The sequence below is a fragment of the Monodelphis domestica genome, chromosome 6, assembly GCF_027887165.1.
Source record: "Monodelphis domestica isolate mMonDom1 chromosome 6, mMonDom1.pri, whole genome shotgun sequence".
In the NCBI taxonomy this organism is placed as follows: Eukaryota; Metazoa; Chordata; class Mammalia; order Didelphimorphia; family Didelphidae; genus Monodelphis; species Monodelphis domestica.
Genome location: NC_077232.1, coordinates 276,047,235 through 276,059,390, shown reverse-complemented (window position 1 = coordinate 276,059,390; position 12,156 = coordinate 276,047,235). Strand labels below are relative to the sequence as shown.

General features: G+C 36.3%; 1 protein-coding gene across 2 annotated transcripts in view; it reads right to left on the bottom strand.

Annotated features, from left to right (window-relative positions):
* CNOT6L (CCR4-NOT transcription complex subunit 6 like) overlaps positions 1-12,156 on the bottom strand; it is a 71,745-nt gene that overhangs the window by 39,552 nt on the left and 20,037 nt on the right. The window lies entirely within an intron of this gene.

Here is a 12,156-nt window from a genome sequence, read left to right as displayed (position 1 = left end):
CCAAAAGGCATATTACAGAGTACACGGTGTTTACACACATATGCTCATGTGTTCTTGCCAACATACCACCATATAACTAATCTGCAACTGCTCTTAGGACGAAGCAGATTCCTGGATTTGCTTCAAAGCAGTTCAGGTTTAAAACTGGCCCGTGTGTGAATAAATGCTATTAAGAAAAAAAAAGAAAAGAAAACCACCTGTACCTGCCCTAAACGTACAAGCTAAACTGCAGCACAGTATTTGTAGAACTCAATACCTGGCATTCCAGGCTCTATCATCCTTTTTCTCAAGTTCCCATTTCCACATATTTTAAAATGCTTAAAAATAGTTAAATTGTTCAGATTTGTTTTATCATCTATCAAGCACATGGCTATTTTGAGCTACTGAGTGAGTTGCACCCAAATTAAACACATCCTGTTCCAAAGACAAATTCCTTTACCTTTGCTAAACTGAAAACTGTGGACTACTATAAGAAAGGTTCAGACACAAATCTTGGTGTGGATACAAAGATTAAGATTAAAACCAGTCCTTCCCTTATCTGACATTCTCTGGCAGGACAAAACATACAAAGAGATATAAAGGTAAAGAAAAGTGAGAAAGCACTAACAATGGAAGTGAATAAAGAAAATTTCCAATAATAAGAAGGAATGAGCTGAAATGCCAGTTTTTGAGAAAAGTAGGTCAGTTTGGCAGGAAAATAGATGGCATTGAAGGAAATAATGTAAAATGTCTAGAAAAGTACACTAGAGCCAAAAGAAACGGTATCTTATCCTAGAAGCAACAAAAAGGAAGGTTTGAATACTTTTTTAAACATGTTTTTTCTCCCAAAAACCAAGTGAGAAAGCTATTACAAACAGTAGACAGTAGGAAATGGAAGGAGCATGAAATATCAAGGTATATTAGAAAATATACTGAATTGGGAATCAAGAGTCAAAGTCCAACAAATCAAGTTCATTTGCTGATGAGGTTAGGGCCAAGTAATTTATTATCTTCTGCCCTCAACTTGCTCAAGGTCTAGGGCAAAAATCAAATACTGTTTATTAAACATTATTATTAAATATTATTAAGTATTATTAAAGTCTTGAATAACTGGAAATATATTAATTCCCCAATACTACTCAAATAGGTTCTTTTTTTTTTTTATAAATGGACAAAATAACAATGTACCTAAAGGAATGAAAGGATCAAGAATCTCAGAGAAAATAATGAAAAAAGATTAATTAGTAAAAGATCTCAAATTGCACTATAAATTTTACATTAGGGGATAGCTGGGTAGCTCAATGGATTGAGTGTCATGCCTAGAGATGGGAGGTCCTGGGTTGAAATCTGGTCTCAGACACTTCCCAGCTGTGTTACCCTGGGCAAGTCACTTGACCCTCCCACCACCACCACCACCACTGCCTAGTCCTTACCACTCTTCTGCCTTGGAACCAAAACACAGAACTGATTCCCAGAGAGAAGGTGAGGGCTTAAAAAAAATTTTTTTAAATACACACATACACACAAAATAGATGAATGAATTATTTGGTACTAGTTAAGACAGAATAGATACAGAGGCAATTATTAAAAAAGGAGAGTGTTAATAAATGTATGGACTAGAATGAGGACTTGGGGGTTGGGGGGGAAAGCCAGTTGGTGAAGATTAGACTTAAAAATATGCACCAAAAATTAATTATGTAGAAGTATATATTGCATAAGAGCATAGTAACGAGAAAAAAAAAAACTTGGCAGCAAATCTGATACCAAAGACACAGTGAATGAATCAAATAAGAGCCATGCCTCTGGGACAAATAGGTGGCACCATCATGGCCCCTTAATTCTATCAGCCTAGTCCTTCCATTTCTGTCTTGAAACAGTTAATGAGATAGAAAGCACTGGGTCAAAAAAAAAAAAAGAAAAGGAGCCATGTTCCCAAAAATAAAAGGTCCAAAAACAAAGTCTGTTTCAGAAGAAATGCAAAATATCAAACACAGGGAAAAAATTCATTAAATTAGAAAATAATCACTTTTCCACATTTCCCACACATCAGATTAGCAAAGAAAAAAAATGTACAAAGCAGAAAAACAATATATGATTTGGCTGTAAAAAGGAAATCAAACTATTAGGCTTTTTATTGTAAACAAGATCATTAACATTTTATCAATAACCTCAACAAAAAAATTCCTTATTCAAAAATATCAGAAACAAGAATTGCATATAAAACTGTAGCACAGAGAGCTAGTATTTAAGCATTTTCTCATGGTTCCATGGATTCATGTTCTTTTCCTACCCCCCTCAGAGCCAACAAGCAATTCCACTGAGTTATTATACATGTATTATCATTCAAATTATTCATTTTTGTAATCAAGTAATCTTTCAAAACCCAAAGCCCTACATCCTATAGCCATATAAACAAGTGATTTAATTAAATGTTTTCCTTTTGCATTTCTATCCCAACAGTTCTTTCCATGTGGGATAGCATTCTTTCTCATGAGCCCTTCAGGATTCCTGATTCATTGTATTGCTATTAATAGCAAAGTCGATAACAAAATGTTTAAGTTTCCGTGTACAACTTAATCCTGGCTCTCCTCATTTAGCTCAACATCATTTCATGGACGGTCTTTCCAGCTCATATGAAAATCAAGCACCTTATTGACCTTTATTGCACAATAGAATTCCATCATCATATAACACAATTTGTTCAGCCATTCCCCAAGAGGGACACTCCATCATTTTCCCATTTAAACTATATTAAGCAACAGTACTGCTACCAGTCTATATTCCAGTCAGGACTTACTTTTGCTCTTTTCTGTATTTCTGATGTGACATCAGTGCTTTTTTAATGGTAGCACTACCCCATAATCACATTTTTCTCCCCAAATAAATTCTTTGTGTGACAAGTACAATCCAGCTCTGACCAATCAGAATTCATCATCTTTTGAGTTGTTTTCCATTAGGATGAGGCAGTCATCTAGTGCCCTGCTGATGCAGACTCTCAACTGCCTCACATCATACAAATGCTTTGGTTTCAAGAATGAGAGGAAAGCTCAGAGGCCATTTATTCCAGCTTTAACACAAAAGGCATCCCTTAATTCATAAACATAGCTAACAAGTGATTGTTCAGACTGCTTAAAGACCTCTAAGAATGGAGAATCCTTACCTACTTTGAGCAGCTAACTCTACTTTTGGACAGGATTTTGTAGGAAGTTCTTCCTGAAATAAAAACATATTTCTTGCCTAAACAGTGCAAATATCATCCCTGGGGCATATAATCCTTAAAAAACTTGTGGATGGTTATTTTGGCCTCCTTAGAGGTTTCTTGGGGCCCTTTGTCATATAGGCTACCTAAGTTTGTTATTGCCATACTGCAGTGCAATATTATCCAATATTCCAATCATTTTTACTTACTTTTTTTGTTGCATGTTAAGTTCCACAGATGCTTCCCTACCCACAAAGACATCATGACAAAGATAATTACATATATATAGATGTGTAAAACCATTACCATACATACTCAACTTGACCATCATTTCTTACAAATGTTACAATCATATGCTGTAATTTTTTAAAATATTCTCCATGAGCATCCCTTCAATTTTCATTTCTTTATGAACAGAGCTGCTACAAATATTTTAGAATATTTAGGTTCTTTTCCTTTTACTCTGATTACCTTGAAAAACCGATTTAATAGTGGTATTATTGGGTTAAAGGATATAATTTCAAGATATCCTCCAAAATGGTTGGATGAGTTTAGTTCCAAGAGTATTAATGCCAGTTAATTTTGATAATTACCACCTTTTAATACAATTTAAAATCGAGTACATCTAGACTTCCTTTCCATTTATTAATTCCTTTGATATTCTTGCATTTTTAATCTTTCAAATGATTTTTCCAACTCACTAAAATTATTATTGCAATGGCCTTAAATAGATTAGATTATTTTTTAATTAGTTTGGATCTACCCATCCACAAACAATATTTCTCCAATGACCTAAATCTGATTTTTATTTGTTTAAAGTGTTTTATGATTATTTTTATGTAGTTCCTGTGTTTCTTTTGGCATAATTATTCTACAGTTACTTTATTTCTTAAATTCTTATCTTCCATCATAGAATACTATACAACTCCAAGTCAGAAGAGTGATAAGGAGGTTATTTAACTGGCAATGGGGGTTAAGTGTTAATTGGGGTGTATGGGGTGCTCAGGGAGGGGTAGTATCTCTGGTATGGAGGGCTTGTCCTGCCCTCCTAGGGCAGCTCTCCAACCTCTGACCCTCGCCTGACACCCAGCTATCACTTGTGGCTCCTAGTAGCTGCTAGCATGCGGCAGCGGACACACCCCAAGCAACGGCTTCGACAGGCCGGCTAAACCTTGTGAGGGTAGTCATCGGGTGGTAGACCCCTGGTGAACCAGGGCCTTGCTCACCCAGCATGTGAAGAGTGCCTCGGCAGAACAGACGGAAGAAACCAATAAGAAGGTTCAAGGGCTGAGAGGGCGACACAGCAAGGCACTGTGGAGTGCTTAGGGCGTGTTGGAGCACAAAAGACAACAAGGCCATCCAATGAAGCTGAGGAAGTCTCCAGGTACCACTGGACCCAGGCTTCTAACGCCGAGAGAGTGGGACTGTCTGTGCATCGACTTTTCCACTTAAATCTCCTTCACGCACAAGTGTCTTTGTCCACACTCATCTATCATAGATGAAAATGCACAAAGACAATCGTCATCCTCAGTTACTGAGAGACTAAGAGGTTAAGTGACTTGCCCATGGACACAATGCAATCAAGTGTTAGAAGCCATTGTTTCACTTATTGGGAAGAGATCTTCCTGGCTTAATCCATGTTGTAAATAATGCTGGCTTCAAGTTTTAGGTAAATACTTTCATTTTAAGGAAAAATCCATTTACTATTTTTAAGTAGTATTCAAATGAATGCTGTATTTTCTCAAAAGTCTTCTGCATCATAATTTGTTACTTTTGTTATTGATATTATGCTAATAGTTTTTTTTTTATTAAATCATCTTCGCATTCTTGGCATAAATCCCATTTGGTCACATTGTCTTTGTGATACACTTTTATATTCTCCTAGCTAGTATTTAAGCTATTTGCATCTATATTCATTAATGAAACAGGTTTAATTTCTTTATGGTTGTGCTCTTCCTGGTTTAGGTATCTGCTAGGTATCTTAGGCACTGTTACTTATTTCAGAAAACATGTTGGTAGACTTTTCCTATTCCAAAAAATAATGAAATTTATCATTAGATATTTGGCAAAATTCACTTGTAAATCCATATGGTCCTGAATGCCCCCCTTCCCCCCAGGAAGCTCATTCAATGAAGCCTGTTCAATTTCCTTTTCCTAAAGAAGTTTTATTCAGATATTTTATTTCCTGTGGTCCCATTAGTTTACAGTTTTGTCAACAATCTCCTACGTCACTTAAATTGCTAAATTTATTGGCATAAACTGGAGCAAAATAACTCCCAATAGATCTTCCAGGTCAAGATGGCTCCAGAGTAAAAGCAGGGCTCTGCCTCTCCTCTCCAGACAGAGTGCCTCAAAACAACAAAACCAAAATCAAAGGAGCAAATCAAAGTAGGGTACAGCAAAGTAGGCAAAAAGGGAGCAAAATTTCCCCCAAGGGGTGAGCTCATCACCCCTCCCCCACTTCACCTACCTTTCCAGAGTGCCAGGAAGCACAGGACAAACTTCTAAGTTCTAGGAGAGAGGCTAGCTGAGATCAACAGACTTACCTCTAAGAGAAACTAGACGCAGAACACTGAGAAGCTGAGGAAATGTGGACAAAGGGTGTTGCAAAGCTTGGGGAGAGGGGGCAGCTCACAGAAAAACGCCACAGAAAACAGGGAAAAAAACCTCTCAGGCTAAAACCTCTCCAGTGCTCAATATGGAGACTGGCCTACAATCCATATCCAGACCTCAGCAAGGCAATCTTTAAGTTCTTAGGGGCTGGACCTGGCACTAAGAGCAGCTGGACACTGCTGAGACTGGGAAAAAATATCCTCAGGGCAAAAACCTCTTCAGAGCCCAATACAAAGATCCCCCAAATTCCTCACTTAAACATCTGACCAGGAAGGAACAAGGCAATGCCCACCAACTCCCAGGAACTAATAGCCACAAACAGCAAAAAAAAAAGGCAAGAGAATTAGGTCTACAACCAAGGATCACCTACTCATCAAAATTGACTATATACTTCCAGGGGAAAGTACAGGCATTCAACAAAATAGAAGAGTTCCAAATATTTGTAAAGAAAAGACCAGAATTTAAACAGAAAATTTAACATCGAAATACAAAAACCAAGAGAAACATGAAAAGGTAAATAAGAAAGAGAGGGGTCTTATTTTTTGTTTTCTAAGGGCCTCAAATGTTCAAATTGTTTATATTCCTATATGGAAAAATGTTATTTGTAACTGTCAAAAATTGCATTTTAATATTATAGTAGTTAGAAGAATTATCCAAATGTAGAGATTGGGGTACTGAGTGGTTTAAAATCATATTTTCAAAAAAAGGGGTGGGGGGGGAGATAATGGCACCAAGAGAAACTTGAAGGAATAAGAAAATTAGGATACTGTATACTACACAAAAAGGCACATAGAAGTGGGAGGGGAAGAATACAACTATAAGGAAAAGAAGAGAATGCTTCTTCTAAAAGGTAATACTCAAACCTTATTCTCAGTGGAATCAATTCCAAGAGGAAAGAACATCTAGATTCATTGGGGTATTGAACTCTATCTTACCCTATAGGGAAACTGAGAGGGGAAAACTAACAGGGGAGTGGGGAGGAGAGTTAAAAAGGGTGTGAGGGGGCTTAATAGACCCTAAAAAACAAAAGGGGAAGAAAAAGGGAGGGATCCGAAAGGTAGGGTGGGGAGGGAAGCAATACAAGGGGGGAAGAGTGTGTGGGGTAGCTTAAAAATACCCTAAAAGAAAATTAAGAGAAATAAGAAAAGGGGGGGGGGGGGGAAGGGTGGAAAGTAAAATAAGGGTGAGGATTAGGAGGACAGATTAAAAACAGAATACTGGTGTAGAAGGAAATGAGAGGAAAGAATGCTGGTGTAGTGGAAAAGGAGAAAATAAAAATGATGGCGAGTACACAAGTAGTAATCATAACTTTGAATGTGAATGGGATGAACTCACCCATAAAACGTAAACAAATAGCAGAGTGGATTGGAAAACAAAACCCTACCATATGCTTCTACAACAAACACAATGAGGAAGATTAATACATAGGGTCAAAGTAAGCAGATAGAGCAAAAATCTATTGGGCATCAACGAAGAAAAAGAAGGCAGGAGCCCCAATCATATCTGGCAAAGTCAAAGGAAAAATAGATCTAGTCAAAAGAGATAGGGAAGGTAATCACATCCTGATAAAATAATTAGACAATGAGGAAATATCAACTCATAATATGTATGCACCAATTGTCACAGCACCCAAATTTCTAAAGGAGAAACTAGTGGAGCTCAAGGATGAAATAGATAGAAAAACTATACTAGTGGGAGACCTGAACCTTCCTCTATCAGAACTAAATAAATCAAACCAAAAAATAAATAAGAGGTAAGAGAAGTGAATGAAATCTTAGAAAAATTTAAGATATGTGGAGAAAAATAGGGACAAAAAGGAATACACCTTTTCAAGCAGCACATGGTACATTCAAAAAGATTGACATTGTATATGGTATTTTAAAAAAATAACCCCAAGAATCCAACCTACTTGGAGCTTTATGTTTTCTGGATATCATAATAAAATATTCACAAGTCTATTTGTCCATTGCTTTTAGCACATAACCAGTAACTTTTTATACTCCTTTTTGATTCCATCTTGATATCTGCTTATATCCACCATTCCCCTTTACACTGCCCATTGGGTAATCTTCAACTTTTAAGTCTTTAGAGAAAACAATGCAGGATATAAAATAAAATTTTTAATTTTTAAAATCATCACTCTAAAAGGGAGAGAGAGAATTACTAGGCAGAGATAAAAAAATTTCAGGAATTCAAGATGAAAGAAGCAACACATAAGACCAGAGCTATGATGTATAGGATAGTATACATTTGATCTCACAGGACAGGATAAGAATTAGATCACCAGTGTTAAGAAATACACCTGAACTTGGAGAAGAACTTAAGTTCTTGTAATTGGTTCACAAATTAAAATCATATAAATCCACTAAGTATGCTTTGAGGAAAAATCCTTATAACTCCACAAATGTGTGGAAACATTGGGATTTTTGCTTTGATGCTATCAAGTTAAATAGTAATAGAACTTTTAGATTTGGAGGCTCTCTCTGAAATCAAATATGCCAGCCCAATTTTTAGATGAGTTAAGAGCTTGACTTCAGTTCTCTAGGTAATAGTCTTTTGTTTTTAAAAATAAATGACCATATTGGATAACAGTTTTAATGTTGTCTTAGTATACTCCAGAATGTCACTTTCATACTTTCATTTAGAGCCCAATCAACAATGGTTGTTGAAAATTAGTAATTAAGGAACTCTTGGATCTTAATCCAAATGACTTAGGATACATGATAAAATGTCTAAATTTAGGACTTCTATAGCATGAACCACACTTTAGTTTTGAGAAATTTTCTTTGGGGGTGCGGGGGTGGGGGGGTGGGAGACCATTTGGAAGACCCATTTTTAACTCTGCACTGTACCCTGATACTATTTTTAGGGACTGTTATCTTGATATAACTCCAATAAATTTAAAGCACACTAAATTATGAGCCCTTTAGAAGGGTAGTTTTTTGGTTAATCCAGGAATTATTCAAGGCTAAAAATGACAGGATGGGTAACAACCTGCAATAGTGGTTTCCTTTCCCAGGTTATCTGCTCTTCTAGAATAATCAATAGGCATTAGCAAATGGCTATTATGAGCATAGGGTATGGGAAAAAAAAGGCATCAACATAACTACTTTCTACAAATATGACATTGTAGAAAATCTGAGAGAGAGAAAACACCAAGATTAGAGAAGACTAGGAAAAGCTCCATCAAAAGTTAAGGATTGTGTTGAGACTTGAAGGAAGCCCAAAATAGCTGGCTCTATCAGATACCACAGGTAGACCTAACAGAGCAGCAATTATTGCATGTATTTCCAGCAGACAGGAAACCATAGGGACAGTTTCTCTTTCTTTCTTTCTACCCTTCTGCTACTCTTTTATGTGTGGGAGATGAGATTAGGGTTAGTATTACTATTCCTTAGACTAAATCTGACTGCCCCTCCCCATCCCATTAAAACTTTTCCTGACATAATCTTGAGAAGAGTTTCTCTATACCCCGGGAGGGAAGCAGAGTATAAGATATGAAGGAACAGTTTCAAAATTATCATTATGGTACCAGACTGGGAACCCCATGGTAGTCATGGGTTTTTCTTGACCATGGGGGTACTTAATGTTGAAAATCACAAGCTGCAAATGTCATATCTCCCCACCCCTTCACCACCTCCAAAACAGGACTGAACAGAGGGGAGGAGGAGAATCTTGTGTCAAGATTATTTTATTTAGTCTGATTTTACCTAAAAGAGGAGAGGACATTTTGCCCCAAGTAAGCCACTTCTGTAGGCAGAATCTTTTCCTTCCCTTCCCCTCTCTTCCCTGTTTGCTGCTTTTTTCCCTCAAAAAAAAAAAGGGGGGGGGGCACTTTTCTTTCCAGCATCTTATCAAGTCTCCTATCTGTTCATTAGAGTGATTTCTGGGGGTATAAGAATTCCATGACACACAATGGAACTGCAAAAATATCTTTGGGAATAAACTCCTCAGAGTTAAAGGACTTTCATAGTAGATAAGAGGAAACAAATCTTGTCCTAAAACACTGATCACAAAGCCGTATCTGACGCTCAAATAGATTCCATTGTAAAATGGTGCCTCCTTTCCCCTCAGTTCAAGTGGAAGAAACTAGTGCAAAATTATTAAAAAGATGTTTGCCCATAACCTAATAAAATATTCTCCTTATATTATACTTCTCAAATAACTTAGCGAAGTGACAGGACGTGAAAAAAATTTCTCCAAATTGAAGATATTATGTATTAATAATGAGCAAACAAAAACCCCTTAGTACAGTCTGTTTTCTTTCAACCAAACAGTAATGCAAACATCATTTTTGCTAATAAACTAAACTGAGAGTAAATATGTTTAAGCTCATTGAGACAAGCTACAGAGACAGCTGTAGAATTATCAGATTATTAGAGCAAAATTTGTATTGTTTAATGAAGTATTAAAATGATTGAAGATCACGGTTCCTATGCTTAAAAAATCCTCTAGGAAAACTTGAAATTGAAATTTTATTATGAAAAAACTAAGAAACTTTAAAAAACCATTCCCCATAACCATACTACATATTTTTCTCGCCTTTGTTGTTTAGTTTGCTTTTTAATTTGCAGAATAAGTTTTTATGCTTATACTATAGACAGGAAGAACTCTTAATATTATAATGAATCGATGCTCCAAAAACATTGTGTTGGTTCCTCTAACACTTTCAATCATTCTTTTTTCCTGATCACAATGATTCATTTGAAAACTCAGTAAAAAAAAGTAATTAATAAAAATGTTGAATATAAAGAACTTTCTATATCAATTATGAGGTAAAATAATCTTCAAAATAGCCATATTCTTTCCCTTTAACCCCAAAATAAAGTCACACTGCTAACAGTAAACTTCAAAGACCAGAAATGCATAAAACAAATTATAAATAAACTGTATTTCTGCAAACTAGTTTTGCCATTTTAATAAGTCAATTAATATTTATTATGAGACTGTGTCCCGCACAAGTGCTGGAAAAACAAAGAAAGTCACTTCCCCTCAAGGAATTCAAATCTAGTAGAGAGCATGTAGTTATATACAAACAAGCTATATATAGTATAAGAAATAAATAAAAGGGCTAATAATTAAGAGATATGCATAGAGACTTACTATAGAAGATAGATTTTAATTTATACTTAAAAAAAACCAAGGGAGTTGAGAAAATCCAATCATTGGAGGGGCAGGAAGTCAGGAAGTGTCCCTTCATAAAACAGTAAGGAGGCCAGAGTCATGTTATTGCATATTATGTCAGGAGCATAATATATAGAAGATAAGAACGGAGAGGGGCTGGGTTTTTTTAAACACTAGTTAGGTTTCATATTTGATACTGTATACTCAATAGAGCTAAATGAAAAAGACTTGCACTTTAGAAAAAAAAATTAGTGGAAGATGAACTGGAGTTGAGAGATTTGTATAGGCCACTGCACCTGCTGATTACAACAATCCAAAACTGCTGCAATGTCACAAAAGCCCATGGCAAGATATTAACTATGTGGGGGAGAAGAAATTAAAAAGTTGGGGACACACCTAGAGAAACTGGGAGGATGGTGGCACCTTCAATAATGGTGGGGGAAAAGAGACATGGACATCCAGCTCAAGATGTCAAAGACACAGTTAGTTGCAAAGTGATAATACATGTAAAGTGCTTTTTAAGTCTTTAAGGATTATATGAATGTTAACTAGAAGTCTTTACCAGAGAAGTCTTAGTAAATGAGCTGAGACCAAAGCTGACAGGGAGAAAGGCTCTATGCAGAAAAGGCTGAAGGCTTCCAAACAAACAGATTATAAATGAATTCCAAAAAAGGTAGGCACCAGAGCTGACCACATTCAGCTGATTGACTTTCCACTTAGTTCTGGTCTTTTCTTTACAACTACTTGGAAATCTATTTTCTTGAATTCCCATACTTTCCCCTGGAAGTATATAGTTAGTTTTGATGGGTAGGTGATTTTTGGTTGAAAACCCAATTCTCTTGCCTTTCTGAATATTATGTTCCAGGTCTTTAGTGTGGAACTTTAGGTCCTTTAGTGTGGAAGCTACCAGGTCTTGTGTGATCCTGATTGTTGCTCCTTGGTATCTAAATTTCCACTTTTTGGCTTCTTGTAGAATTTTCTCCTTAGCTTGAAAGCTCTGGAATTTGGCAATTACATTCCTGGGAGTTGTTTTGGGGGGATTTATTGTATAGGGTGTCCAATGAACTCCTTCAATGTCTATTTTGCCCCCTTGCTCAAGAACATCCAGGCAATTTTCTTGGATGATTTCCTGTATTATGATGTCAATATTTCTGTTTATTTCTGGATTTTCAGATAGACCAATGATTCTCAAATTGTCTCTCCTTCCTGTTTTCCTGACCTGTCACCTTGTCAGTGAGATA